Genomic DNA, 27,411 nt, shown 5'->3' on the forward strand with positions numbered 1-27,411 from the left:
GAGGTAAGAAGCAGCCTGGCCAGTGCTTGACTGTGGGGCAGTGAGGGACTGAACCTTTTGCATTGTCTGAGCTGAGCAGACCTGAGCCTTGAACCAGATCAGAAAACCCAAACCCCAATTTTTTAGATCAGTAGACAAAACTAAGGGCTGCTTGGGTTAATGGAAGAGTTGAGCAAACTTAATTATTCCTGTGTAAAGAGTGCATGGAAGAGCTATGGAGGCAATCAGAGGCAATGTGTATGTTATTTGTGTGCTTCAGCTGTAAGTCTGAAGGAAGCAGATAGGCCAGCATCACTTTGCACAAGAAGGAAGAATATAAAATACAACTCAAAAGCTTTTATTTCGAGGGCTGTTGGTGCCAGAGCAGCTGCAGCTCTGAGCTGGCCTTGGGATGCTTTGGGATCAGTGGTGGCCCAGCTTATTCTTTTTAACGCATTTACTTTATATTGGGGGATTTTTTGCCAAATGAAATAGTGTTTGTTTGTGTCAATCTCACTGTGTGCCACATGGGGCTTGGCTATCCCTCCCGGCTGGCCCAGAGCCCATCTCTAAGTGCTGATGGGTGGAAGGAGCACCTATTTGTCTACGTGCTCTCAAACTCATTCCAGCTCACTGCTGGTGGAGATATAGAATCATAGAATCATAGAATAGTTAGGGTTGGAAATGACCTTGAGATCATCTAGTTCCAACCCCACACTAAACCATGTCACCCAAGGCCTCATCCAACCTGGCCTTGAACACCGCCATGGATGGAGCATTCACAGCCTCCCTGGGCAACCCATTCCAGTGCCTCACCACCCTCTCAGTAAAGAATTTCTTCCTTAGATCCAATCTAAACTTCCCCTGTTTCAGTTTGAACCCGTTACCCCTTGTCCTATCACTACAGTCCCTGATGAAGAGTCCATCCCCAGCATCCTTGTAGGCCCCCTTCAGACACTGGAAGCTGCTCTGAGGTCTCCACGCAGCCTTCTCTTCTCCAGGCTGAACAGCCCCAACTTTCTCAGCCTATCTTCATACGGGAGGTGCTCCAGTCCCCTGATCATCCTCGTGGCCTCCTCTGGACTTGTTCCAACAGTTCCATGTCCTTTTTATGTTGAGGACACCAGAACTGCACACAATGCTCCAAGTGAGGTCTCAGGAGAGCAGAGCAGAGGGGCAGGATCACCTCCTTCGACCTGCTGGTCACGCTCCTCTTGATGCAGCCCAGGATACGGTTGCTTTCTGGGCTGCGAGCGCACACTGCAGCCGGCTCATGTTCATTTTCTCATGGACCAACACCCCCAAGTCCTTCTCTGCAGGGCTCCAGCGCTACAGGGGAAGTTGGGTACTGATGCAGTGGTGCAGTGATGCAGATCCCATCCCTGTGATGATTTACCAGTGTCTTCTCCAGCTCCATCCAGAAACAGAACACTAAGGGGCAACTGGGTGCTGACTGAGGGTGGGAGGTGAGGGTCTCACAAGGGTGTAACCTCCCTTCTACTATCCTTAACCAATCCATCCCATTTTGTGGTAACACGGGTTTTTGCCTCCCTGCTTTCCTCTCCTTTAACCCCTGGTTAAACCAGCCTCACCTCTGTGCTTGTGAAACATGTCAGCAAGTGATGTGCAACTGCCTTGGCTGCTTTTCTGTCCACCCAGAGAACGTGGGAGGGAGATGAAGGAAAAGGGGTAGGAAAGGCATTGTGAGTGTTGGAGTGACTGCTTGGGTCCCTGCTGCTGAAGGGGACACCATGGCGAGCATGGAAACCCCAATCAGCATCTGTGCAGCACCTTGCACCACACCAGTGAGGAGTTAAGTAGAGTTCAATATGTTATTATATCAACACAGAAAAACATACTTGATGCAGAAGCAATTTGTGAGGAGGAGGAAAGATTTTATGCGTCACCTCTTTTTCTTTCTCCCTTTTTCTGCTCCTCAGTAGCACGCATTGATGTTGTCTGGGTGGGTCTGATCTCAGCGCTCAGGTCGTTTTAAGGCCATTCTTGCTGTTTTTATGGGAGTCAAGCTATTTGTGTGCATCTTTGCAGATCTGGGCCTTTAGATAATACCCAAGCGCACACCCACACATGCCACTATGGCAACATCTTATAACCCCTGTGTAGAAAAATATTTCCTTTTCATTGTAGCGTAAAGCTGGAATTTGTGAGAGGACTGATGGTGTGAAATGCCTCACTCCCACCCAGGTAAATAAGAGTTGAGCACGCTATTGTTCCCAAGAACCCTTTCTCCTTGGTGTGTATGTTTTCTAATGGTAAATTGTGGGAGAAAGAAGAGGCAGCTGGAGCTTCAGTGGCTTCATGGTGACCAGTCTTGATGGTGGCTTTGAAATGTTTAGATATCACCCCATAGCCTCTGTGCTGGGAAAAATCAGCCAGCCAGTGCTGTGCAAAGCAAGACTGGCTTATGGTGCTCAATGGAAGAGATGCTGAGGTCTATCCCTGTATACATGACTCTCCCCAGAATGGCTGTGGGAATGAAAATCTGATTTGGGTTGCTGATGCTCAGGTGGCAGCTCTGGCTCCCCATCCTGTTGCCTGCAAGGGCTGCATCTCCCTTGGCAGAGGTTTGCACTGTGATGGTGGGATTCCTGCTGGTCTTGGGCTGGGCTCCTCATCTTCAGCAGTCCAAGTCTCTTGTGCCCAGTCTGCTTCAGTGCTGCTGGTTTGGTATCAGGGCTTAAGATTTAGGAGCAGCATTTGGCCTCAGTGTTGTCTCACCCTGAGTAATGCTGAGGGATGTTGTGTAGATACATAGGAGGGGACCCTTGAAAGTGTTTTGAAGCCAAGGCCAGAGAGGGGAGGAATAAAATAAAAAGAAGAGGCTGTTTGGTCTCCCCCATCCAGCAAAACAGCATTAATGAAATTCTGCAGAGGGAGGGCAAGCCACTGCAGTCAGCAAAAAATTAATCCAGATAGCTGTAACATAAATATAATGGGGGATGGAGGAAGCTGGACACACTGCCCTGCCCCGTGCCATGCCGAGCGTTGCAGATGGGGACTGTGGCATCCTAGTTAGGAGAGTGGCCAATGCACGCTTGTGTGCACGTGCACGCTCATAGAACCGTGGGATGGTTTGTGTTGGAAGGGACCTCAAAGCTCACCCAGTTCCAGCCCCTGCCACGGGCAGGGACCCCTTCCACTGGAGCAGCTTGCTCCAAGCCCCTGTGTCCAACCTGGCCTTGAACACTGCCAGGGATGGGGCAGCCACAGCTTCTCTGGGCAACTCGTTTCAGGTCTGGCCAAGGTCTTGCTCTCTCTGGTGTCCTGGGATGCTGTTTATCCCACCATGTCTTCTCCCACCCTCATTGCACACCTCTATTTTGGGAACTGCTGCTACAGCTTTGGCTTGGACTTGGAAAAGGATGACTTTTTGTCACTGCAGCCATCTGGTGTGTGGGGATCACAGATACAAGCTGCAAAGCTTAAACTATATGTCCATAGCCCCAAAGCTCATGGATGTCTGGGTGGAGGGGTTTGGTTTCTGCCTTGAATTTCTAATTGAAAGAAACCTTGAGTCTTGAGGGATCTTCTTCCAGGAAGCTGAGGCTCCCAATTAGGTATGTGCATAATGTCTGAGGAGCACACAGACTGCCTGGGGCTTTCCTGGCCTTTGAACTGTGTCTGTTGAAAGATGACCCTGATCCAAATGGTGAGAGCTGCCATCCCAGCCTGAACCTGTGCTGGGATTCACTTTCAAATGCAGAGCTTGGTGCAATCCTAAGGGAATGAAGTGTTCTGGCACCAGCTTTGCTTTGAGGTTTTGGGGAACATCAATGTGAAGGCTCCGAGTTAGGCTTGAGAGAAAGCAATCTGCACCACCCTGCCCAAGGCTATGTGGACAGAAGGCAGGATGGTGAAGACCTCTGCTGAGATGTACATAGCTGGTCTTAGATGAGCACCCATGGAGGCTAAAAGTGGGTTGGAGACCAAAGAAGAATCTAGAAAACAGGGGAAAAAAGGAAATGTTCATTTTTCACTGTGGATACCAGAGGAAACCAACAGGGATGCACACTAGTACCTGAACTGTTCAACAGGTTCTTAAATGATCTGGAAACAGGTGACCAGAGAGATGGCAATATTTGCCAACTTCAGGAAGTTAAAACCACAGAGAGTTGGGAAAATAGCATCACTGTGGATATATATATTTGAAATGTCAGCTCAAGTCTCAGTCACTTTCAGAAAGGAAAATTCAATGTTAGACATTGTTAGGATGGAGGTTGAGAAGAAAAGGAGAACATAAGACATGTGTCTGGACTTCATCTTGCAGGAGTATCTTTGACAATGTGCAGCCCAATGCAGAAGGAATGATGGAGGTAGGAAGAATGGAGAAGTTTCTGCAGGAAGAGAGGCTCAACGGATGAGGCACCTTAGGCTATAAAAGTCCCTGTCCTTGGAGGTTTGACAGAAAAATTTCAAACTGTGACTGGTATGGAGAAGGGGAGCAGGGAATGGTTTATTCGATGCCTTTTTTCTAACCCAGAAATAAATGGCTGTGAAATGAAATTATTTGGCAGCAGGTTTAAAGCAAACAAAAGGAAATAGTTTTTCATACAGTGTATAATTCAATCGGGGAGCATATTGGCACCAAGTATTTTGGAGGCCAAAGGTATAAAAGGGTTCAGAAAGCATTAGACAAATTCAAGGACCAGTGAGAGCTGCTGGCTCTGAGGTTCGTAGAATCAATCACGTAATGGCTTGTGTTGAAAGGGAGCTTAAAGCTCATTTAGTTCCAACCCCCTGCCACAGGCAGGGACACCTTCCACTAGAGCAGGTTACTCCAAGCCCCATCCAACCTGGCCTTGATCACTGCCAAGGATGGGATATAGGCAACACTTCCAGGGATTCAGATGCAGCCTCCAGCCTCGGACCATCTCAGCAGCTGTCAGATTGAGTGGGAAGGAAGCATCTCCACAGCTTCTTAGGTTTCTGCACATTTCTCCTGCATATCCGGTATCAGACACTATTAAAGACAAGATATGGGGCTAGATGTCCCTTTGTGAAGGTGTTTCTGCCCGTGGCGCAGATCTGAGTTGACAATTTATAGTCCCATGTAGATTACCCATCTCTTACATGGCGTCCTGGAGTGCAACTCAGTCTTTCAGGTAGTCCCTCATGTTCCCCAAGTTCATGTAGCCCTGGCAAACACCTCCTAAGGCCCTGAAGCCCATCTTTTCCAGCTATTTCTAGTCTTCTGCTCAGCTTTTTAAACTCCCCAATTGATCTGAGCTTGATGCTCCTTTTATCTCTGCTGGAGAGCACAGCATGCATGGACTAGGAGAAGGCTGACACACAACTGCCTGAGCCTGAATAAAAGCTACCACTCAACTCAGCAAGGTGGCTTACCCGTCTCTGGTATTCAGTGCCATGGTGGTCTTTTTGCAAGCTTGAGGCCAGCAACCGTTTTGACCTGAACAGAGAAGGGATTTCTGAAGCTATTCACCACTGTTCAAGCAATTTTGCTTTTGTGTTATTAATAAAGAAAACAGCAAAGAGCATTTTGCCAACGTACGTTTGCTATTCCATTCACTGGAAGCAGAACTAGCTCAACACTGACTGTATTTGAAGCCTCTGCCAACCTCAAAGGACCTCATTCAGTATCCACTTTGTTTCAACAATTAGCAAGAGGAAAGAGCATCTGGCATGCAAATTATATGCTAGGACAAATGCCCAACGTGAGGTCCTGCACTGGCAAGCAACAGTTCAAAACAAACAAAAATATCTCTTTCAGTCAAGAGATCTGCTGTTGGGTTGTCTCCAAATGCCTGTACATTGACACAATACGTTTTTTCTCATGGTTGTCCCTCCGGAGTTGGCCTGTGCAGCAAGAAAAGCCACTCTGCTGTGTGCAGCATTGGTTGATTACCAACTTCTAATCGCATCTGGTGTAGCTCTCTAACATGCCTTGTCTTGGCTATCATTGTGGCATGGTGCAACCTTGTGCTAAATCAAACCTGCTCATCATTACAGGGTACCCAGAGAAGCTGTGGCTGGCCCATCCCTGGCAGTGTTCAAGGCCAGGTTGGACACAGGGGCTTGGAGCAAGCTGCTCCAGTGGAAGGTGTCCCTGCCTGTGGCAGGGGTTGGAACTGGGTGAGCTTTGAGTTCCCTTCCAACCCTAACCATTCTATAGATCCTATGGTCCTCCAGCTTGTGCTAGGGGGCTGATGCTCTTAAGCCAATGATGATGCTACTTCTTTGCCATGGAGTAAATGTCAGGTCCTGTTACGGGGTCCTATGCAGGAGAAGGGGAGATCCCAGATGCCACTCAGCTTCAAAACACAGGGTGGAGATAAAAAAGGGCTTTTCTTTCCTATCTATTGATCTGCTGTTGGAAATGATTCTGATGGGGTGAGGCCACAGCAGCATGTTGCCTTTCTGCAGGTGAGTGTTGTCTGGTGAGAGGAGTGGGAAGGATGGTGGTCCCTACCCATGAGGAATGTGAGAAGAAGTATTTTCAGTATTTTCTTAAAATACATGAGAGACAATAGACTTTAAGGGCAATATTCATGAAGCAATAGTGAGAGGGAGCAGACCTCTGCTGAAAGTGGAGGCATGCTTTCATGGAAGAGCGTGGGCTTGGCTGATGCTTTCATGCTCTGTTGTCTAAGGCAGGTTTGACCTGGTGGTGGTTTCTGTTTGAATGTGTGGATCCTCATGGCAGGGGTTGGGAGTTGTCCTGCTCTCAGGTGTTATGACTGCTGAGGGAACATCCCTTTAGATGGAATAAAGAGAAAACGAGCGGATGACAAACCAGACACATTCTGTTGGTGCTTGCTCAGGAAGCAAACGATTGATTTCTTCTCTTGAGGCTTCTCAGGCACTGTTCTGCATTCAGCTTTGCTGGAAAGTTAAGGGGAAAATACTGAGAAAGGTGAAATTTCCTATTCAATCCTCTACGATCTTTCCCTGAAGCCTATCTAAGGATCTCACATCGCTGCTGTGGCGTAATGGCCTCATTTCCCTTTCCCCCACGTTGTCCCCATGGATAACCCTGGCTCTGGACCCCGCTGTCACGGTACAGCTGTGCAAGTGGCAAAGTACAGATGCTGATTTTCATGGGCTGGCTGGCAAAGCCTTCTGCTGTCCCCAGCTTTGGCACAGGAAGCTGCAATTCAGCACTCGGCATCTGCTGCAGTGCCCGGGGGGGGTTGGCACTGCTTGAAAGCCAAAGTGAGCTTCAAGGCCAACAGGGAGGCGGTTGGGTGGTCAGGGCAGATGCGGCCTCAGGAGGGGATGAGGCAGGTCCTGTCACCTCTCCATAGCTCCCATTATCACTTCTTCTCCCTATCTGCGTGTTGTAGGACATCCTGGCACATTGTGCCCTCTGCAGATGGGCTTTGACCTTGGCTGCCATGCAGGCTTGCTCTGCTGGGACAGGTAGAGATAGAAGGAATTCAGAACCTTTGAGATCAGTCGTCAGCCCTTAAACGTTTTCTGAATATTATGAGGTGTGATTTAAGCCTTGTAACAACTTTTTTCCGCTGTAAAAAACCCACATTGATAATTCGGGGTTGTGGGAAACTGCACTTACTTTAGCTTGAGGTAACTTCATCTGAGCTTGTTGAAGTCTCTTGATCCATCCTAAAACTCCTGAGCTCATAAAATGAAAACAAAATGGTGGTAACAATGATCCCAGTGTCCCCTATGAAAAACGGAGCAGGGCAAATAGCAAGAGATCGGGTTTTTTCATCTTGTAGCTTTGACGTGATTCATGGAAAATAAATGTACTATAACTTTAAGGCTTTGCCTGCAGCTAAATATAAGGGTGTGCTGGCTCCACCCTGCTGCTTTGTTAGGGATACAGGCATTTATTTTCTGGGGTGGGTTTTTGCTTTATTTTTTTTCCCTTCTATTTTATATGAGTTTTTTTTCTGGTGAATCTCCACCGTGAAATAACCAACGTTTGCGAGAGTCGTCTGGGACCATGCAGGAGAGATACCTCCTGATGTTTTCCCCCATGGAAAGTTGGAGGATTAGGACTTAAATTTCAACTTCCAAGTAAGTGCTGCTCACACTTGTCTGATGGGGAGATGATGATGATGGCAGGGGTGAAGGCTTAAGACAACCAGTGTATCTTAACCGGACTTCCATGAGCCCCTAGCCTGGTAGATGTTAACTAGGTTAGCCAAGGGCAGCTGTCTTTGCATCCAGCTGTGGGCATGGGGATGAGATCCTGAGCAGATGACTATTCTTTTCCGAAGTATTTTTTTAGGTGAAAACTCGGTGTGTTGGTAAAACTCATAGAGGTGGTGGCAGGGTGTGTTTTCAATCAGCGCTCACTTAGTCTAAACTTAGTTTGCCTGTGACTTTCTGTTTTCTTGCAAGGGAAGCCGGCTTCGTCTCGGTTTTCTGTAATCATCTGTTTATTTTATTAGCTTTCTCAAAAAAAGCTGTATTTCCCCCGGTGCCTGGCCACCTGTTTTGTGTGAGCTGCTGAAGGTCTGAGCTCTTGCTCTGCTTCTGCAGAGCAGATTTCTCTCGACAAGCCAAAAGAAACGACACGACTATATACTAAAAAGGGCAAAAAAACCCACATGCTGTGCTATTTTGGTAGTAGCAAATTATGCGTCCTACAAATTACCATTGGTTATGAGCATCGTCCGTCTGTCTGGATGACAATGTCCTGCTTTCAGACCACCGCTAATACGTTTAGAGTTGGAATAATACCCATTGAACTCCAAAGTGTCTCCTCTTCTCTGAGCCCTGATTTATTCCTACCAGCAAATGTCACATGTAAGTAGAAGTTTTATGGCTGTGGAATTCACAGGCTGTTACGCATCTTATTAGGAAGGACTTGGGTTTTTTTTTAAAGATTACTTCAGGTTGTTCCTTTAACACCTGGAAACTGTCACTTCTCTGGATTTTCTTCCTCTTTTTTCTTTTCTTCCCCACTTCTTTTTCCCTCCATGCCCCCTTTCCCTTTCTTATTATTTCCGTCTCTTAATTTTTCAATTTTTGTCTTTTTCCATTTTCTTTCTCATTTTTCTTTCTTTCTTTCTGCTTTTTTCTTTTGTTTCTTTTTACTTTTTAATTTTCTTTTGTTTTCCCTTTCTTCTTTTTTCCTTTCTTTTTTCTTTTTCTTTTCCCTTTTCCATCCTTTCCCTTTTCCCTTTTCCCTTCTTTCCCTTTCTCCTTTTTTCTTTTCCCTCCTTACGCTTTTTCCTTTTTTCCTTTTCCCTTTTTTCATTTTCCTTCCTTTCCCTTTTCCATCCTCTCCCTTTGCCCTTCTTTCCCCTTTTTCCATTTTCCTTTTCTCTTTATTCCTTTTCCCTCCTTTCCCTTTTCTCTTTTTTTCCTTTTCTCCATTTTCATATTTTCCCTTTTCTGTCTTCTTACCTTTTTCATTTTTTCCTTTTCCATTTCCCCCCCTTTTCCCCTTTTTCTAGTCCCTTCACCCTTTTTCTTTTCTATAGCATTTTTTCTGTTTCCTTTATTTTCTTTTCATTTTTCCAGTGAAGCACAAGTTGAACTGAGGATTTACTCACCTTTCAATCTTAGCCTCGTGAACATCAGCTCTGAAATACCTCTCTGAATCCAGTGAGGGCTGTGGTACTGTAAATGCATTAAGAGAGAGAATAGATTTGATTATATGTAAGAATTGGCATCACGAGTATGTTCAGCATTTGATACTTTGCAAACTTCTTATCAGCTGTAATGAAAACTGGTAATTTGCACTCCCTCCCTGTTTGTGCTTCAGGAATATGATAAAATGCCAAATGTTTCTGTCTCTCTCACATCCTTATTTGTGGAGGCATGGCAGGCTGACTGTGAGCTGCTCCTCACGATGCTCTGCATGGAGAAGCTACAGCAGTAGTTTTATGTCTGATTTTGAGTGAGGAGCAGAAAAGCATCACGTGGGGATATCTGCTTCTCAGACCAGTGCTTCTTTCACCCCTGCATCCCGCTGCCCACCAGAGGGACCTGGACACGCTGGAGAGGTGGGATCAAGTGAACCTCATGGAGCTCAGCAAGGCCAAGTGCAAGGTCCTGCCCCTGGGTCAGGGCAATCCCAAGCACAAACACAGGCTGGGGGAGAGCGGATGAAGCAGCCTGAGGAGAAGGACTTGGGGTTGTAGATGAGGAGAAGCTCCCCATGACCCGGCTTCAGTGAGCGCTTGAGCCCAGAACCCCCCCGTGTGCTGGGCTGCACCCCCACAGCGTGAGCAGCAGCTCAGGGAGGGGATCCTGCCCCTCTGCTGTGCTCTGGGGAGACCCCCCCTGCAGCCCTGATCCAGCTCTGGGGCAGCAGCACAAGAGGGACGTGGAGCTGCTGGAGCGAGGGCAGAGGAGGCCATGGAGATGCTGTGAGGGCTGGAGCAGCTCTGCTCTGGAGCCAGGCTGAGAGAGCTGGGCTGGGGCAGCCTGGAGAAGAGAAGGCTCCTGAAGGGGAGACCTGAGAGCAGCTCCAGTGCCTAAAGGGGCTGCAGGAAACCTGGAGAGGGGCTTGGGACAAGGGCCTGTAGGGACAGGCCAAGGGGAATGGCTTGAACCTGCCAGAGGGGAGACTGAGATGAGCTCTTAGGCAGAAGCTCTTCCCTGTGAGGGTGCTGAGGCGCTGGCCCAGGGTGCCCAGAGAAGCTGTGGCTGCCCCATCCCTGGCAGTGTTCAAGGCCAGGTTGGACACAGGGGCTTGGAGCAAGCTGCTCTAGTGGAAGGTGTCCCTGCCCGTGGCAGGGGTTGGAAGTGGATGAGTTTTAAGGTCCCTTCCAACACAAACCATTCTGTCATTCTATGATTCTATGCCCAGATCTTGACCTATGGTGGTCACTACAGTGTTTAGTGAATGTCCTAAGCAGATGTTGCCAGATGTGAAGTCGCATGGGGCTCATGGGCAGGAGTCAGAGCAGGGTGAGGCCCCTGGTCCTCCAGCTCAGCTATGGGGTGTGCATGTGCTGGATGAATCACAGGACAAAGAGTCCATCAGGCGTCTCACTCCTCTACTGCCAACCCCCTCTGCACCAGTGTCCCTTGCAGCCATAGCAAGGGCAGGTTATGAGCCTTCCAGCTGTGAGCCTTGAGAACATACGGTGTCTTGTCCCACTTTCACACCACCCATGGTTTCTGTTCCATTTCTGCTGAGTCACCTTCTCCACAGATGGGGTTGAAGGAAAGAAAGAGAACAGCACGTCCATGGGGGCAGGTTGGTTTTCACCTTCTGTGCTGCCAGGCACATTTCTGTTAGAGAGTGTCTGGTTGGCATTTCTCTCCCGGAACACATCTGTGCTTCTCCTCTCCCGGGTCTTCTCCATGCTGGTTATCTGTGCCAACCAGAAGACAGGAGGTGAGCTGCTTTACTGGCTGCCTGGGGAGAAAACAGTGCTGTGGCCTCGTTTCATGCAGGATGGATCCGGGCATTGCTCCACTTCCATTGAATATATTAAGGATGAATTCAGAGACTTCCTTTCTCCTCCTCCTGCTTTCTGCCTCTTGTCCTTTTCCTCCTCCTCTCTTACTCCTCCCTTCCTTCCTGCCTTCCTTCTGCCTTTCTTCTTCCCTCCTCCTTTCTTCCTCCTCCCTTCCTCCTTTTTTCCTTCTTTCCCCCGTCATTCCTCCTTTTCCTCCTTTTCTTTCCTCCTTCCTTCCTTACTCCTTATTGCCTTCCTCTGCTGCCTTCTTCCTTCTCTTCCTTTTCCCGCTTCCTTCTCCTTTTCTTTGTTCTTGTCCTCCTCCTTCTTCTCCTTCCTCCTGCATTCGGTTCCTTCCTTCTCCTCCACCACTACCATAGCCATTGTTGCATACTGGTGCTGCATCAGGACCCAGGGACAGCTAGACCAAGTCCCAGTGTCGGATGGCTGGAAGCTGTTGTGTAGGCTCCTTTCTTCAAGTGCCTGAAGCGTTTGTTGCCAGGATCAGTCCCAGCATCAACCTCCAGCTGCTGTTTTGGTATCTCAGTGCTTTGGGTTGCCAACAGGACATCAATCTTATACCAGCTGGATTACATACATGGGTGCAAGGAAGGTATGAAGCACTCATCATTGCAAAGTTGCCTGCAGAGGGCTGTGTGCTTGAGGAGCTGTTGTAAAGGGGCTTATATCCATCTCATGATGAGTGCAGTGTTGGCTGGGCTGCATCCCGAGATGCTCAGGAGCTGCTTTGCATGGTGTTTCAGGTCAAAACCCAAAGTGCTCTGCCTGGAAACACAGATTGCCACCACAGCCATAAGCAAATCTATTGAAAGCAGACAGCTAGCTAATTTTCTCTGTGCAATGTGCATATCTCTCCACACCTCTCCTGCTTTCCTGGCCAGAATGTGAACGGCTTGAGCATTGCTGCCTTCTCAAAGAGGGGGGGGGGGGGAGAAAGAAATTGTGCTTCTAGAGACCAAACAAAGCAGGAGCAATCACTTGGGAGTAATCATGCTCCCAGATGGGGAATCGTGTCCTAAAGCTCTTGTTTTGAGTAAAATGGGAGTGACAGCCGCCATCTGGGTGAGGAGGAAAACTGATGCCAGCAATGGTAAAGGACTCTTGGAAGTAGCCTGGGCAGATGATTGGCTTTAGCCTTAAGATTCTGGGAAATGAGTTTGTTGGTGTCTGCAGCTCAGACAAGCAGCTAGATGATGATGGTGTAAAAAGGGCTGTGTGACAGCCACACTGTGACCCATGCTACTGGGCTGCCGCTCAGCTCCCTGTGCCTTGGGATGCCCTCTGGGCATCCAGCCCCACTCACAGCCACCATGGGAGAGAGGGTGGGATGTTGTCCCTTGGCCTCTCCGTGTGTGACCTCACGCCCCACAGGGAAGAACTTCTGCCTAAGAGCTCATCTCAGTCTCCCCTCTGGCAGGTTAAAGCCATTCCCCTTGTCCTGTCCTTAAAGGCCCTTATACAAGACTGGGTACAAGGCAGTGCTTTGGTTCGACAGTGGTGTGTCTCCAGCTGTGCTGGTGGTAGCTACATCTCCTGGAATCTCCTGTAAGGGAGAGCATGAAAGTGAGAATATAGACTGGATCTTAGGTTGTTGAGGCCACTGTGAAATGCCTCACCTGAGCTGCGAAGCTGTACCCACGTGTACAGGGTTCTCTTGACACTAGGACTTCTTCAGCATGACTTCATCTTGATCCAGCCCTAGGAGAAGATGTGGCATCAGAAGAAAAGTGAACCCCATAGGGTGCTACCAGGCAGCGTGGGTGAGCATCACAACACGATGTGTATAGATGGTAGATGCCTGTTACTTGAAATGGGCCCCACATGGATCCCACTGAGCTGGAACTGGCACAAGATGGCACTAAAGTTTCTTCAGAGCCTTTGTTGCTCTGTGTGGGTCCAACCCCTTGAGCAGGAGTGAGGCCCCTCTCCTCTGGTGACTTCAGAAGAGCTGTGTAATGATTCCTGGAACACATATATGTAAACCTCAACCTGCAAGTCCCCGGACTTTCAGGATAGAAATTGGATAGAAATTGAAGGCTGTTGTTGTGTAAGGGTTGATGAGCTGCAGATGATGTTGCTTTCACACTTTTCCATATCCTAACGTAAGGGATGCAGTGTCCACTGGCAAATTGAACAAATGCTTTATAGAGCACCTAAATAGGGGTATGTGTGTGTGCTGCAGAGGGGGAGGGCACACAGATGTGAGCGTTACGATTTCTAAGAAATGGCAATCCTCATTTTGAAGCCTACGCGAACACCACTTTCCGGGACTTGCCTAATTTAAATCATCTTTTCTCTGTTTTTGTCCTATCCGTTATTTTCAGCTGTCACGTTAAGTGCCACAGAGATTCTTCAAGAGGCTTCTTTTTGCTTCCCTCTAATAATCCCAGGAACAGACACTGGTCCCTTTGTCTGGGTCTCTCTCTGATGGCTCTCAGTGTTCAATTTACTGGAGAGGAACCACTCTGTGGAACAATAGGACAATCAGCACCGTACTGGATCAAGTGCTGCCATCCTGCCCTTGAGGAGGTGCAAGGTGGAATCGTGTTTTGGCCATCTCAGTTAATGACTTCTAGGAAAAGCTCTGGTGGCGGCTTAACAAAGCCAATCCTGGCTTGCAAAAATAGATGCTTGAATTACATTTTCTCTGAAATGTGTTCCTTGTTCCTTTGATTTGTGGTGCTCAAGGAGAATAATAAGCACAGGTGTTAAAGTCTGGTTTAGGGCTTGGAGTCTGTGTCCAACAGAAGGCTCCAAGCCTTGTGTATCAAGGTCACCATGAAGGCCAGCAACGATGAAGTCTTGCCTGACTTTCTTGGCCTGTTGGGGATTAAGTAGGGTCCAAGGATGGGTCTTCACACTGGGAGCAGATCCTTGGGGCAATACAATATCTCTAAAGAGAAGGCTGGTGAAACACCAGGGACCCGTCAGTGCTGCGAATCCAACCTTGGTATTACTGAACTAGACAAGTATCTCTGGTGCCTCCTTGGGGATCCCTGCTTTGGGCCAGGGATGAATCAGAAGACTTCTTGCAGGCTGTTTAAGTACTTTGATGCTGTAGTATTCATGTCTTCCTTCCGGGCTGTGTAAGGCATCCTATGCCCAACTATGTACCCCAGCATAGTTGGGGGTACATAGGGTACAGCTTGAGGGAGCTATACGCTGGTTTACTGGGGAGAAAACACAATCTCCTGCTAGAGTGGAGGAATATCAAGCGCTCATTGCCCCACATATCCAACACTCCATATATCAGCTAAGAATGGCTCTGCAACAACCCTTTTCTAAAGGTACTGGGGGAAAAGAGGTCTAAAGACGGAGTCTGATGTATTTCTGAGGAGCTCCTTCATGCCTGTGATTGCTTTCTCATCCAGTCCTCTGGTCCTGGATGTGATGTGATAGAGGAAGGCACCAAGACTGCATGATGCCTTCCTCTCCCATCTCTGTCCTGGGGTTGGCTTGGAAAGCAGGTGTAGAAGGCTGCAGAATGCAGCATTTCTGTAGGTACATAGAGAAACAAGTCATTACAGTGGAAACTATTAGTTAGTGTTTTAAAATACATAAATAACAAGGAGGAAAATAGCTTTTCAAGTAAGTTTTAAAAGTAGATTTTGATGTTTAAATTTGCACTATGTGCACAGAAGCACAGGACAACTGCTTCTAAGTTCATTTAAACTTGAAGTCCGATCCTTACAATGATCACTGTCAGAGGCTGTTTTGCATCTGGTTTACGTTGGCCAGTGCTGTGTTTCTTCTGTGGCCTGGTTTTGCCTGGGATAGGGTTAATTTTCTTCCTAGCAGCTGGTACACTGCTGTGTTTGGGCTTTAGTCTGAGAACAATGCTGGTAACACACCAATGGTTTAGTTGTTGCTCAGTAGCACTTAACCCTGATCAAGGACTTTTCAGTCTCTTATGCTCTGCCAGTGAGGAGGGGCATATGAAGTGGGAGGAAGCACAGCCAGGACTGCTAAGGTAGCAGCTTTAGAAATGAAAAAGAAGTTTAAAAACTGCTATTAAAAAAAGCTCTTGGTGATTTTCACTCAGCCCTGTATGGCTGGGGGTGTCCTGGGCTCATAAACCACCCACATTTAAAAATGTGCTCTGTTTCTGAGGAAATCCCTGTTCAAAATATCCCCTTGCGAGTTAACATGGCCTTTGAATACACCCGGGAGCTTTCCATGAAGTGCTAGGTCTGGAACTGGGTGGAAAGCTAAAAATCTGAGGAAAAAATGTCACGCTAAAATCTGGGCTTGTTTAGCCCATGTGGTTACGGAAAGAAAAGCTACAAACTGAAGCTCTATGCAATCCCAAAGGAAAAGGAAAGAATTCCATGTGTTTAGAAGGCAAAAAAGGGCCCGAGCTCGTAGTGTTGAAGGCAATCTCATCGCTTTGGGATGCTGCAGTCTTTCACCCTGCCCCACGGCAGCTCTGGCCAGGACTGTCAGTCAGCTGAATCTGTGGTCAAAGAGAGAACTCGCCCTCCCGCTTCTCTTCAGAGGCAAGGAAGGTGGATTGTTTTCCGGCAATGAAATTTCCTATTGAGGAATTGAATGCTTCCTTCTTGTGCTTGTGAATGGGACGCCCGGGAAGCAGAACATGCTGGTTCCAATTACCAGCACAACGAGGCTGAGTGCTGCAGTCAGTCAGGGATTGATACCTTTTCATATGTGCTTGAAAAGATAAAACCTTCCTTATTTTTGTCTTCTTTTTTTTTTTTTTCCTTAATGTATGTAATGTATTCAAAGCAGGAGGCCAGCCAGCCAAGCTGCCTTTGATTTGTTCTCATATTAATATTTTATGTCAGAATATGTGCCTAATCACTTCAAGTTAGTCCAATTCGCTACTTGAGCTGGGCTGAAAAAAGCAGTCCTGAGGAATTCATTCCTTGCTCATTTCTTGCTCCCCTTCACATCATCTCTAGGGGTATCTTGTTTATGTTTGGGGGTTTCCTGGAAGAAGACCTACTTGGTAGCACATCTGCAGGGAAAGCTCAGTGTGGTTAATATAGATCCCAACCCAAAAGTGTCATCACAAGATCATCAAGAAGGTAAATAGCATTGTGAGTGCATGCAGAGGAGTGTTGCTGCCCTTCCGTGGTGTGTCCCACACACATCGAATGCTGTAGGGTTGAGCACATCTAGGATTTCTAGCTATCCCACAGAGTTACTGCTCCTCCCGTTGAGCCAGTTGATGGCTGGTTTGTTTCATTTGTTTCATAAGGCTATGAAGAATCAGTCTCATGTAGGTAACAAGTATCATAGACTCAATCATAGAATCATAGGTATTGTAGAATCCCACGTTGAAAGAGAGCTCAGAGATTATCTGGTTCAACCTTCCTCGACACAGCGTAACCTAGACTGGATGTCCCAGCACCCTGTCCAGCCAAATCTTAGCAATGTCCAACACTGGGGAACCCACCACTTCTCTGGGGAGATTATTCCCATGGCTGGTTGTTCTCATTGTGAAAGATTTTCCTCCTGGTTCCATTTGGAATCTCCCCAGGAATAACTTGTGCCGATCACCCCTCATCTTTTCTATGGGACTTCCTGTAAAAAGGAGTCTCCATCTTTTTTGTAGCCACCCTTTTAATACTGGCACTTGCTCTGAGCAGTGGTCTGTAAGTGTAGAAAGTCAAGGGAGATGATGTGGCTGTCCTAGTATAAAAGAGGCAGGGAGGTGAAGGGGACAAGAGAGGAAGGGGACCATAACTGCACCATAACTGTCATAACAACACAATATATTAAGTCTAATTTTCAATTCCAAGTAGTGAAAGGGGCTAGAACCACTGAATCCAGCTGTAGGGATAGGCTGGGATCATTTTGCTGCCTGGTTTATTTGTACAGGGATCTGCACCATTTCTTCTTATCCAGACAAAGCCATATGGAGCATCAGCACTGCTTGCTGTCTGGGGGCAACAACACTAGAGGAACGTGGAGCTGTTGGAGTGAGTCCAGAGGAGGCCATGGAGATGCTGCGAGGGCTGGAGCAGCTCTGCTCTGGAGCCAGGCTGAGAGAGCTGGGCTGGGTCAGCCTGGAGAAGAGAAGGCTCCTGAAGGGGAGACCTGAGAGCAGCTCCAGTGCCTAAAGGGGCTGCAGGAAACCTGGAGAGGGGCTTGGGACAAGGGCCTGTAGGGACAGGCCAAGGGGAATGGCTTTAACCTGCCAGAGGGGAGACTGAGATGAGCTCTTAGGCAGAAGCTCTTCCCTGTGAGGGTGCTGAGGCGCTGGCACAGGGTGCCCAGAGAAGCTGTGGCTGCCCCATCCCTGGCAGTGTTCAAGGCCAGGTTGGACAGGGCTTGGAAGGTGTCTGGTGAAAGGTGTCCCTGCCTGTGGTCCTTTGTTGTCCTTTCCAACACAAATGATTCCATGATTCTATGACACCTTCTCCTCAGACCATTCCCTGCCTCCATGGGCATGGTGGCTGGCCCAGTTTTCAGGCAGTGCTGGCTGTAACCAGTGTTATCTGTGACAGCAAATAGGGCTGTAGGCTCCACCTTTGTATTCTGCCTCCTGCAGATAACTGGCAGAGAACAAGGACCTCATTGAGGTGGCTAGTTTGACTACAATGCACAACCCCTTCCAGTGCACACTTGAGGCAAGTGGTGCTGCTCCAGGACTAGCCTTTTGCATCCCCACATTCCTCTTGATACGTAAAGTGAGAGTATGAGTCTCTATTATTGTTTGCATCCCAGTGACACCTACAGGTCTTCAGGTAGGATCCCTGCCTGAAGGTTGTCTCTGAGGTTGGACAAAGCCTCCACAGATCCAAAGCTTGCCCTGAAGAGATGGCAGTCTGAAACAGGGGGCAACAGCCAGATGTAACTAGCTGAAGGAGAATGAACAAATAGCAATCCAGGATTGGCCATGGAAGCTACAGAAATCCCACCACACATAACGTAGCTTATAGTCTATAGAAATGTTGCGTATACATCTGTATAATTGCAAAAGGTTCACATTGTTTGGTTGGATAGAGCATGATCATGAGCTAGAATGGGAACACCTGGAGGGGCCGAGTTAAGAGTGATTATGCAGCCCAGCCCTGGCTTCTCTTCACTTTGGAGAGCTACATGGCATAATTTCATCATAGATCTATATACAGCTAATTGGCACATAGTTTGATTTGCAAATAAAACCATCATAAGTATAAGAGAAAGATTTAAAGCTGTGCCTTCCACTGTCATGCTATAACCCTTGATTTTCTGGTCAGCAATCTACTCAATTACTCCTTTCATCATCTTGTGTTTTGAAGACATGATATCTCTGTCAAAGAACATCTGGCAGAGACATATTAATTAGTTAATTATTCTGCATGGAATTAAGAAACAAGGGTGGGGAACCCAGAGCCCTGAGGATGTAGTGCTTGGCCAAGTAATTATTTAGGAGTAATGCAAAGATGTGTGGCCTGTGCTTGGTCTATAAATGCTTCTCTAGCTCTTGGCACAAGACAGGTTTCCTACCAAAGATACTAATTTTTTGCTAAACCTTGAAGAAGGTCTTAAAAAATGCATCATTTTCCCCCACTTTCTCAGCCAAATAATCACAAAACTGCCTCAAGGAGGAAGGGAAAGGATGCTCATCATCGGCAGGGGATGTGGTAGAACACTGTACAGCATGGGCTGCACAGTAAAGACACAACAGTGGCAGTGCTAGGATAGGGATTTTTGTTGGGGGTCATGGTTTCTTTGCCTTGCTCAATAGAATAAAACCTGACAAAGCAGCAGTGGTGAGCTCCCATCTATCTGTTCTCATGCTTCCAGCCGCTTCTGCTTGAATTATTCATGTTTGGTAAGTGATCTGCAAACAGCTCCTGTGATCTCCCTGTGATCTGTGTGTATGTGAGACTCACCCCTGCTTAGGTCAGGGCATTTTCTTGTTTCCTTCCTCGCAGCAGGGAATCTGTGGGAATCTCCATATTGCTTACTGCCTCTTCCTGATTAACCAAACCATGTATTTATTATTTACATGGCATGATTTGTTCGGCTGTCCCAGGCATGTGGTGTTATCACTGGATAAGCAAGAAGACTCTGTGCAAACATCCGTAGCTGTTGCTTGACAAATCCTATTGCATAAATAATATTAAGGAGATGCAGAGGCAGTTGTAAAGCAAATGCTCATCTAAGTCATAACAGCACTGCCAGTGTGGGATGCATTTCACCTGCATGTATGTCTCAATAGAGCTTTACTAGGGTTTTATTATATATATGTGTGTGTGTATATATAGTGTGTATATATATATATATACACACATATATATGTGGAAGTGTTCAAGGCCATGTTGGATGGGGCTTGGAGCAACCTAGTGGAAGGTGTCCCTTCCTACAGCATAAGTGGAAGGTGTCCCTTCCTACAACGTAACTGGAATACAGCAGTGAGGTTTTTAAGGTGTCCTGCCTCTCTGTGTTCTGGAAAGAAGGTTTTCTATTAAACCTTAGGGAAAGTACTGCCCTTGTTAACTAGCGTAGAAGAAATGAACCACAGCAGGGTTACTCGAGAGACCTGGGCCTTCTCTTTTGAGACTGAAATGTTTCTTTAAATGAGAGAAATAATTTAAGCAAACAAATGAACAAGGAATTTCTGGAAATTAAAGTACAGTACAAATAGGATGATGTGCTCATCCTCTCTTTAATAGAAGCAGTGTAGTGAACAATTGCATGCTCAGCCTCAGAAATCTATCCATGGTAACTAGTCACAGGAGAGGAAAATAGACAGCCTGCCACCAACTTGGTATTAAAGTTCCATTTTCCATTTTTTTCCATGGTTGTGGGCCAGTCAGGGACTTTCCATGAGCAATCTGCATGCCAGAAATCCTCTTCTGCTTTGTAGAAGCCATCATTGCTGGGCAATGAAAAGCCTGATGCTGGTTTTGGCTTTAGTGGGTTTTGGTCCCAGTTTCCAGTGGGATCAGACTGGAGCAGACCCTTCGTGCCAAACATATCCCCCTGGACCAGGGCTATGGGTGGGTGATGCCCCCTTAAATCTTCTACCCTATGGATGAGACTTGCTTGTGATGGGGTCTGGTGGAGGAACCTCACTTTTGGTGTCATCAGCTCTATAAACTGCTGGATGTTAAAACCCTGACTGTTTGGGGTGTCTGCAAGCCCTGCATGATCCATGTGGCTCTGGGTGAGTCCTGCAGGAGCCTGAAGGAAGGACAGAAAGACCCTGCCAGGATGGAGTACGCCCAAAAATAAGTGAACCAGAAACACTGGGCCTTCAGGCTTGATGGTCTATTCCTCAAAAGACATTTTTGGAAGGGATCATTGTGCTTTTGTTTTTCCATTAGGCAGCTGAGTAGAGAGCATTGTTTTCCTCCCCTCATCTGTTCCCCTTGTAGGGGAAGAAGAAGGAGGACTTGGCCACCCTGAGCCGAGCATCTCGGGGGACCTCCCAGAACAAAGGGCTGTATGGAGAAAAGTGCCGTCATCCTGTCCCTGTCATCCCCTTCCCTCTCTTCACCCTGTGTCTGGCACGGCCGTGCCCGCCTGGGGCTGGCGTGTCACACACCATTGCCAGCCGGCAGGAGCATGAGGGGTATTCCTAGGCTTCCTCCCTGGAAAACCGGCAAAGCTCTCTTCGCTCCAGGTTTATCCCTTCCCATGCACTTGGCAAGGGAACCCTGGAGTTTGTCTGCTGCCAGGAAAGTGTGTTAGCTCCAGGACAGCGTGCGTGTCCATGGATCATAGGTTGGATAAAGCGGTACTCCTAAGAGCATCATTTAGGTGTTCCCGGACGTGGACCAAAGCTCTACGGACACATCCGTCCCCCTGTAGTTTGCACTGTGTGTGCTGCAGACACCCATCCCTGATCTGCAGAGAATGCCTGTGTGTTGGAGAGCATCTCCCTTGCCACGCTTTGCGTGACCCTTGTGTTACCTCTCCATACAGGAGTATGGGGCCGGCGCATGGAGCTGAGATAGGGTTTTTCTTACAGGATGTATAGGTTTTCTTACAAAACACTAGACTAAGACCAACCTGTCTTGTTTTGACCAGGCTCCACGGCTGACCCTGCTGAGAGCCCCTGAGACGCTGAACTCTATGGGAGCGGAGACCACTTGACTGCACTCAGCACCTTTCAGGATCAGGACCTAGGTAATTATTCTACTTCTCTACCTGGATGACAGGAGAAATCTGGCGTTGTGGGCTATGCATCCCAAATGGTATTTCTAGTTGTCCATCACATGAATCCGTGGAATGAATCCGTAGAATTTTTTTCCTCCTGAGGTTGTCACTCTGTAGATAAGTGGCTTGACACTATGATAATAATCACTGTTCCCTCAAAAATAAGAAAATATGTTTCCTCTGCTTCCAGAGGGGAATCACAGAATGGTTTGAGGTGGAAGGAACCTTAAATCTCATCCAGTTCTAGCCCCCTGCCATGGGCAGAGGCACCTTCCACTAGAGCAGGTTGATCCAAGTCTGGACCTGAAATGTTTCCAGAGATGTGGCATCTACCACCTCTCTGGGCAACCTGAATTGCTGGATCCCTGTTTTGGCAATGGTCACCAGCTCTTCTGCTTGGAAAGTTCTCCTGAAGTTAACTTGCAGAAAGCTGTAAAAACAAACAAGCAAAAAAGGTTTTCACTCTCATCAGAATCGATCAAAGGCTTTAGAATAGCAGTATTTGTTGGCACGGATGCTTGTTCAGGTCAGACTTTTAAGAAGAGCTCGAAACCTACAGCTGCAGGAGCCTGCTTTTTAAAACAAATCTGTCAACTATTTTCTGCAGAAAAATAAACTATGAAAATCTGATTTACCTGGGTTCGCAGCAGCTGCATTCTCTCCTCATAACCTGGCCTCACAGTTGTGCCTTTGAGAAATTTTCAATCTTTGCTCCAAGGTGGATTGATGGAAATCAAAGAGCCCAGGGCCAAGCAGTGTGCTGCTGTGCATCCTTGTGGAGATGCAGGGTCAGCCTGGTGCCTTGCCCAGAGCGGCATGGGCAGGATTTGACCCAGGATTTGTTCTTACAGCCCAGCAAGGCCAGCTCAAACTCAGAGCATGAGCTTGAGAAGTGAGGGTCTGCAGGGGTGAGGTTTTAAGAGGAGTAAGAAGGAAGCCAGCAGGATGCTGTGGATGTTACTCTGCAACACTAAGGATGAAGGATTTCCTGTAGGGTTGGCTTCCTGAGTGAGATGATATTCCTTACGAAATTCTCCATGCTGATAAAAGTATCAGGGTTGTGATTTTTAACCCCATTTTTTGTATTTCCCTCCCGATAAATTAGTTAATAAAAAGACAGCTTCCCACTGATTTCAGCAGAGCTTTTAGAGCTCAGCTCTCAAAATCAGGGTGTCATGAAGGCAGATTGTGTGTTGCTGGCCACTCTCCCAGAGCATCCTCTCTCCGTGCAGGAACAGAGAGCTATTCTCCATCCCTTGCAGCTCTGCACGGTGACATTTTCAGGACCCGGGCCTGAGGACTTTGACTGGGTTGTTTCCTGTTTTGACAATCTCCATTTCAAGGGCTCTATACACAGCATTGTGCAGGGAATTAAAAAAATAAAGAAAACAACCCATATCCTCCCCTCTTGAATATTGCGGTGGGCGGTGGGGAGCTCAGCTCATGTTTCAAGTAGGGAGGGAAAAGACACGGATGGTGAAGCAGGCTCAGAAAGTCAAACAGAGAAAAATTAAGAATAAGAATGAAGAAACATGTTCATCATCAGGGCTGTGGTACAATATTGTTTCCCCATCCACTCTGAATTTGTGGGGATGGGGTGCTTTCTCATATGCGCTGTGTTTAAACGGCTGCTGTCAAAGCTTGGAGGGTAAGTAAAACAAAAATGTCACAGGTCAAATGGATGTTTTCCGATTGACCGGAGATCCGTGTAAATCCTGGGGAAGGAAATAACCCACTGAACATCTGCCAGCCCTGTGCCTGCATCCCCCACCTCAATATGCTGGCAGCTGGTGGCAGGTCCTACCAGGCATCTCCCTGCCTCAGCATCCTGAAACATTCAGCAGGCAGCATCCCCTCTTCAATGAAACTTAGTGCAAATTTAACAGCACAAATCCAGATCTGATCTAGGTCAGTGATGAGAAGGATCAAGAAACTGCTTCAGGTGAGCGTGGTAGGAAAGAAAACATCTGCCTGTTGAGGCGCCCGGGCTGGAGACTCATTGTAAGCCCCTGCAACACTTCCTCAGACGAGGGTTGATCTTTGCTGCTGTAAGTTCAGAGGGTTTGGGTAGGCAAAGCTCCCTGGGCACATCAAAGCATCATGTCTCTGCCACTACTTCATGCCATCCCTTGCAAAGTCCCCCCAAGGTTTCGGTGTGGCCGGTTGCTCTCCAATGTGTTGTAACCTGAAAATAAGGGTAGGTAAAGGCAGAATGTTCTGGGAGCGATGCCAAGCCAAAGGCACTGAATTATTAAGAGATCTGTATCTGGATAATGGATTTATGCTGTTTAACAACTTTTAAGAGAAAATACGGTGTTTGCAGTACCAGATTGGGATCATCATAGGAAACGGAACTCTCCTGTTTATATCCTATTGCTTTTATTATTATTATTTTAATAACAATAATAATATTTCCCCAGCAAAGAAATATATGAGAATGTTATTTGCGTAGGAACTGGAAATGAACCTGAAATGATCAGCGTATTTTTTAAAGGCCCTTTACAAGTCACTCGGCATTGGAAAAGGTACAACTATCCATCAGAGCAAGGCTTGGGGATAAAATAATTAGAAATCACACAACCATAACAAAGGAAGATTAGTGCTAAAATTAGAAGCCATAAAGTTGTTTTTAGATTAGGCTGGAATCCAGGCAAGCTGTTTTATTGTACGGTGTTGCTTTAAAAAATGCAAGGTGAGAGGTGCGAATTGCCTGCATTTGGTCGTGTTGCAATGGAAGTGGTACTGGTGATGTTAGATGGGGATGACCTGGGATGATTTCAAAGGAAATCCTTGGGGAATGGAAGCACAATCCACAGTGAAAGGAAGCAAGCTGGGTTCAGTGCTGACCTGTTCTTCCATCCCCATGATAAGGTTAGTTGGTTTGCTTCTAGTTTTGTTCCAGGGCTGTAGTTGTCAAATGACCATGTTGCATCCAGGAATAGTGGTGGGACGGCCAGGTATGGAATGGTCTGTGCCTGCAGACAGCATGGGTGTGAGTTGGAGCTGCTGTGGACCTGGGCTGTCTCTCTGAGATCGGATAGCAAAGTCAGATGGGGCATAGCCCACGCAGCTTCATCCCTTCATACATCTCCTGGAGCTCCTTATGTGTGAATAGGAATGAAGCCTCAGTCAGAGGAGGGCCACAAAAATGATCTGAAGCCAGGCTGAGAGAGCTGGGCTGGGGCAGCCTGGAGAAGAGAAGGCTCCTGAAGGGGAGATCTCAGAGCAGCTCCAGTGCCTGAAGGGGGTTTAGAAGAAAAATAGGGAGTTTCTAATCACTGTGCCTATAGTGATAGTACAAGGGGTGATGGCTTTAAACTAAAAGAGAGGAGATTTAGACTAGATAGAAGGAAGAAATGTTTTACAGTTAGGGTGCTGAGGCGCTGGCCCAGGGTGCCCAGAGAAGCTGTGGCTGCCCCATCCCTGGCAGTGTTCAAGGCCAGGTTGGACACAGGGGCTTGGAGCAAGCTGCTCTAGTGGAAGGTGTCCCTACTTGATGGCAGAGGGGTTGGATTAGATGACTTGTAAAGGTCCCTTCAAACCAGACCATTTGATAATTCTGTGATCTCTTGTGGAGGCTGCATTGTATCTGCAGAGTGTGTAACACAGTGGGACGCAGCTTTACTCTAAGCTGGCGTTTGCTCAGAGAGGTTCATATCTCTCAACCCCTTACACCATTAGTTTCCAAGGGACTTCCTTTGATAAATGCGTGTGCCAGTTAAGCCTGTTTTAGGGTGTCTTGTGTTTTGGGGACAGGGATGCATCTGTTTTGCCTTGGTTCACGTGCCAGGGGCAGGGCATAGCTGGAGATTTGCTTCTCCCTGTGTGGAGGTGCAAGGAGCTGTTGGGTGGGATGTACGGACCTGCCACCACACTGGGCAGCAGATGGTTGTGGGGAAAAGGAGGAGCCAAAGTTATGTCCTATTTGGCTTGTGAGGACTCGTGGTGTGGCAGGAGTAGGTCAGGGAGAGGGACAAGGAGGAATGACATGGGACAGCTTCGGTTTGAAAAGTGGTTGAGCAGACTGAACCCTTCAATCTGAAGGAGAAGGAGCTGAAGAGGTATCTAAGTGGGGTATATAAGCCCTATGTGGTGTGGAGGTGGATAGTGAAAAGTTATTTGTTGTGTCTGGCAGCTGGTGAAAAACCATGAAATGGTTGGGCAGAGGCCTTAAACAGGAGGACGTGCTCTTTTATAAAACATGTAATTAAACTGTGGACCTCCTTGCCACAGGATGTTGTGGATGCCAAAAGTATAAATGGCTTCAAAAACCAATTAGGGAAATCTGGACAAAAGGTCCATCAAAGGCTGTTAGCACAGTGCTGCAGGTACAGCCACCAGATTGGGAAGCATCTGGGCTGCTTGATGGGCGTCAGGAGCATATACCTGGAAAGGTACTCCATGTGTGCCCCTGTTTGTATGCTCCTTGTTCACTCTCAGAGCTGGCTGCAAGATACACTTGCTCTGGTGCTGAACCCGATTCATGCTGGTGTAGGACAAGGAAAGCTGTGTCTGCTGCCCCTTTCTCCTGGGCTTCCCATAGCAAACGCACTTCCATATCTGAAGACTGGACACTGCCGAAGGGGTCAGCTGGGTATCATGGAGTGTAATGTTCATGGGTATATTGGCAAGCTTTCCCCTGCAGGTCAGCTTACTCTGGTATGCCTGGTCGAAGAAGGAGCACAGGTTCTTGAGATCTTCCAGTGAAAGTGTCCTACCAGCAAATTCTTCCAAGTGAGCATCCCAAGAGCGTACAGGGTAAGAAAGAACTGGCATGCTCCATGTATAAATATACTCAAGGAGCAGTGTCTAAGAGGCTTTCTTATATAGTGGGGAAGGTGTAACATGAGTGAGAGGCTGGAGGCATGTGAGGGGTTTTCACCATGAATGTGGCCAGGTAAAGGTCCTGTCACCCATAGAAAGGTGGCTTCTTCAGTGCTGATGCCTTGAAAATAGGGAGTGGGGGATTTCTGGGAGACAAACCTGATCTTTGTGGAATGTGCTGCTGAAATATGGATGTGACTGTGCAAAGCCCTTCACCTGGTCCCACCAGAGGTACTGAATGAAGAGGTCTATGTGTTCCCTCCAGGCTGGTAAGCACCAGCCCCATTGCGACCACCCGCAGCATCTTGTCAGCATGTGCGCATCCCAGTGCTTGCAGTGGGAAAGTGAAGTCCAGCGGGCTGCCTGCTCCCTGCTGCGCCTCCAGCTCCGTGAAAGCAGGACAACTCCTCACTGACTCTTTGTAGCACAAGAACAGAGCCTTGGAAAAGTCCAGCAGCGGGAACTTTACTAATTCCGGCTAATGACTCCGAAATACTGACTGAGGGGAACAATTGGGCATCATCAAAGGGCGAAGACAAAAGAAATGCACTGTATTGTAATAGCAAACAGAGCTGAATTTGGCCTGATGGAGAACCTTTTATATTCAGAGTGTTTCAAAGTGCTTTTCAGAGTAATGAGCTTCATGCTGGCAGCAGGGCTGGTGGAGCAGGCTTTATGTGCCCAACAATAGCTGGCACAGCTGGTGAAGGAGGACCTGCTCTGGTGGGAGAAGGGATGGTGGCCGGGATGCTAGGGGTTATCCTGTGCTTTCCTGTTTTTCCAGTGCTGTTAGATCTCTAGCTATCATGTAGATGGGCAGTGAAGCTGTCTTTCAATACTTAAAGGGGGCTCATAAGAAAGACTGGGCAGACTTTCAGTAGAGCCTGTTACAATAGGACAAGGCGTGATGGTTTTAAACTAAAAGAGAAGAGATTCAGACTAGGCAGAAGAAAGAAATGTTTTACAGTTAGGGTGCTGAGGCGCTGGCACAGGGTGCCCAGAGAAGCTGTGGCTGCCCCATCCCTGGCAGTGTTCAAGGCCAGGTTGGACACAGGGGCTTGGAGCAAGCTGCTCTAGTGGAAGGTGTCCCTGCCCTTTCCAACCC

The 27,411-nt window shown here is 47.6% G+C and overlaps 1 protein-coding gene across 1 annotated transcript in view; it reads left to right on the forward strand.

Moving 5' to 3' along the window:
- Positions 1 to 21,409: 21,409 nt before the first annotated feature.
- Positions 21,410 to 27,411, forward strand: part of ZBTB7C (zinc finger and BTB domain containing 7C) — a gene marked incomplete at its 3' end in the record, with an annotated part of 89,754 nt that continues 83,752 nt past the window's right edge. The window contains exon 1 of the mRNA XM_080637335.1: positions 21,410 to 21,452. The remainder of the gene's footprint in view (positions 21,453 to 27,411) is intronic.

Source organism: Psittacula echo (assembly GCF_963264785.1).
Source record: "Psittacula echo genome assembly, chromosome: Z".
In the NCBI taxonomy this organism is placed as follows: domain Eukaryota; kingdom Metazoa; phylum Chordata; class Aves; order Psittaciformes; family Psittacidae; genus Psittacula; species Psittacula echo.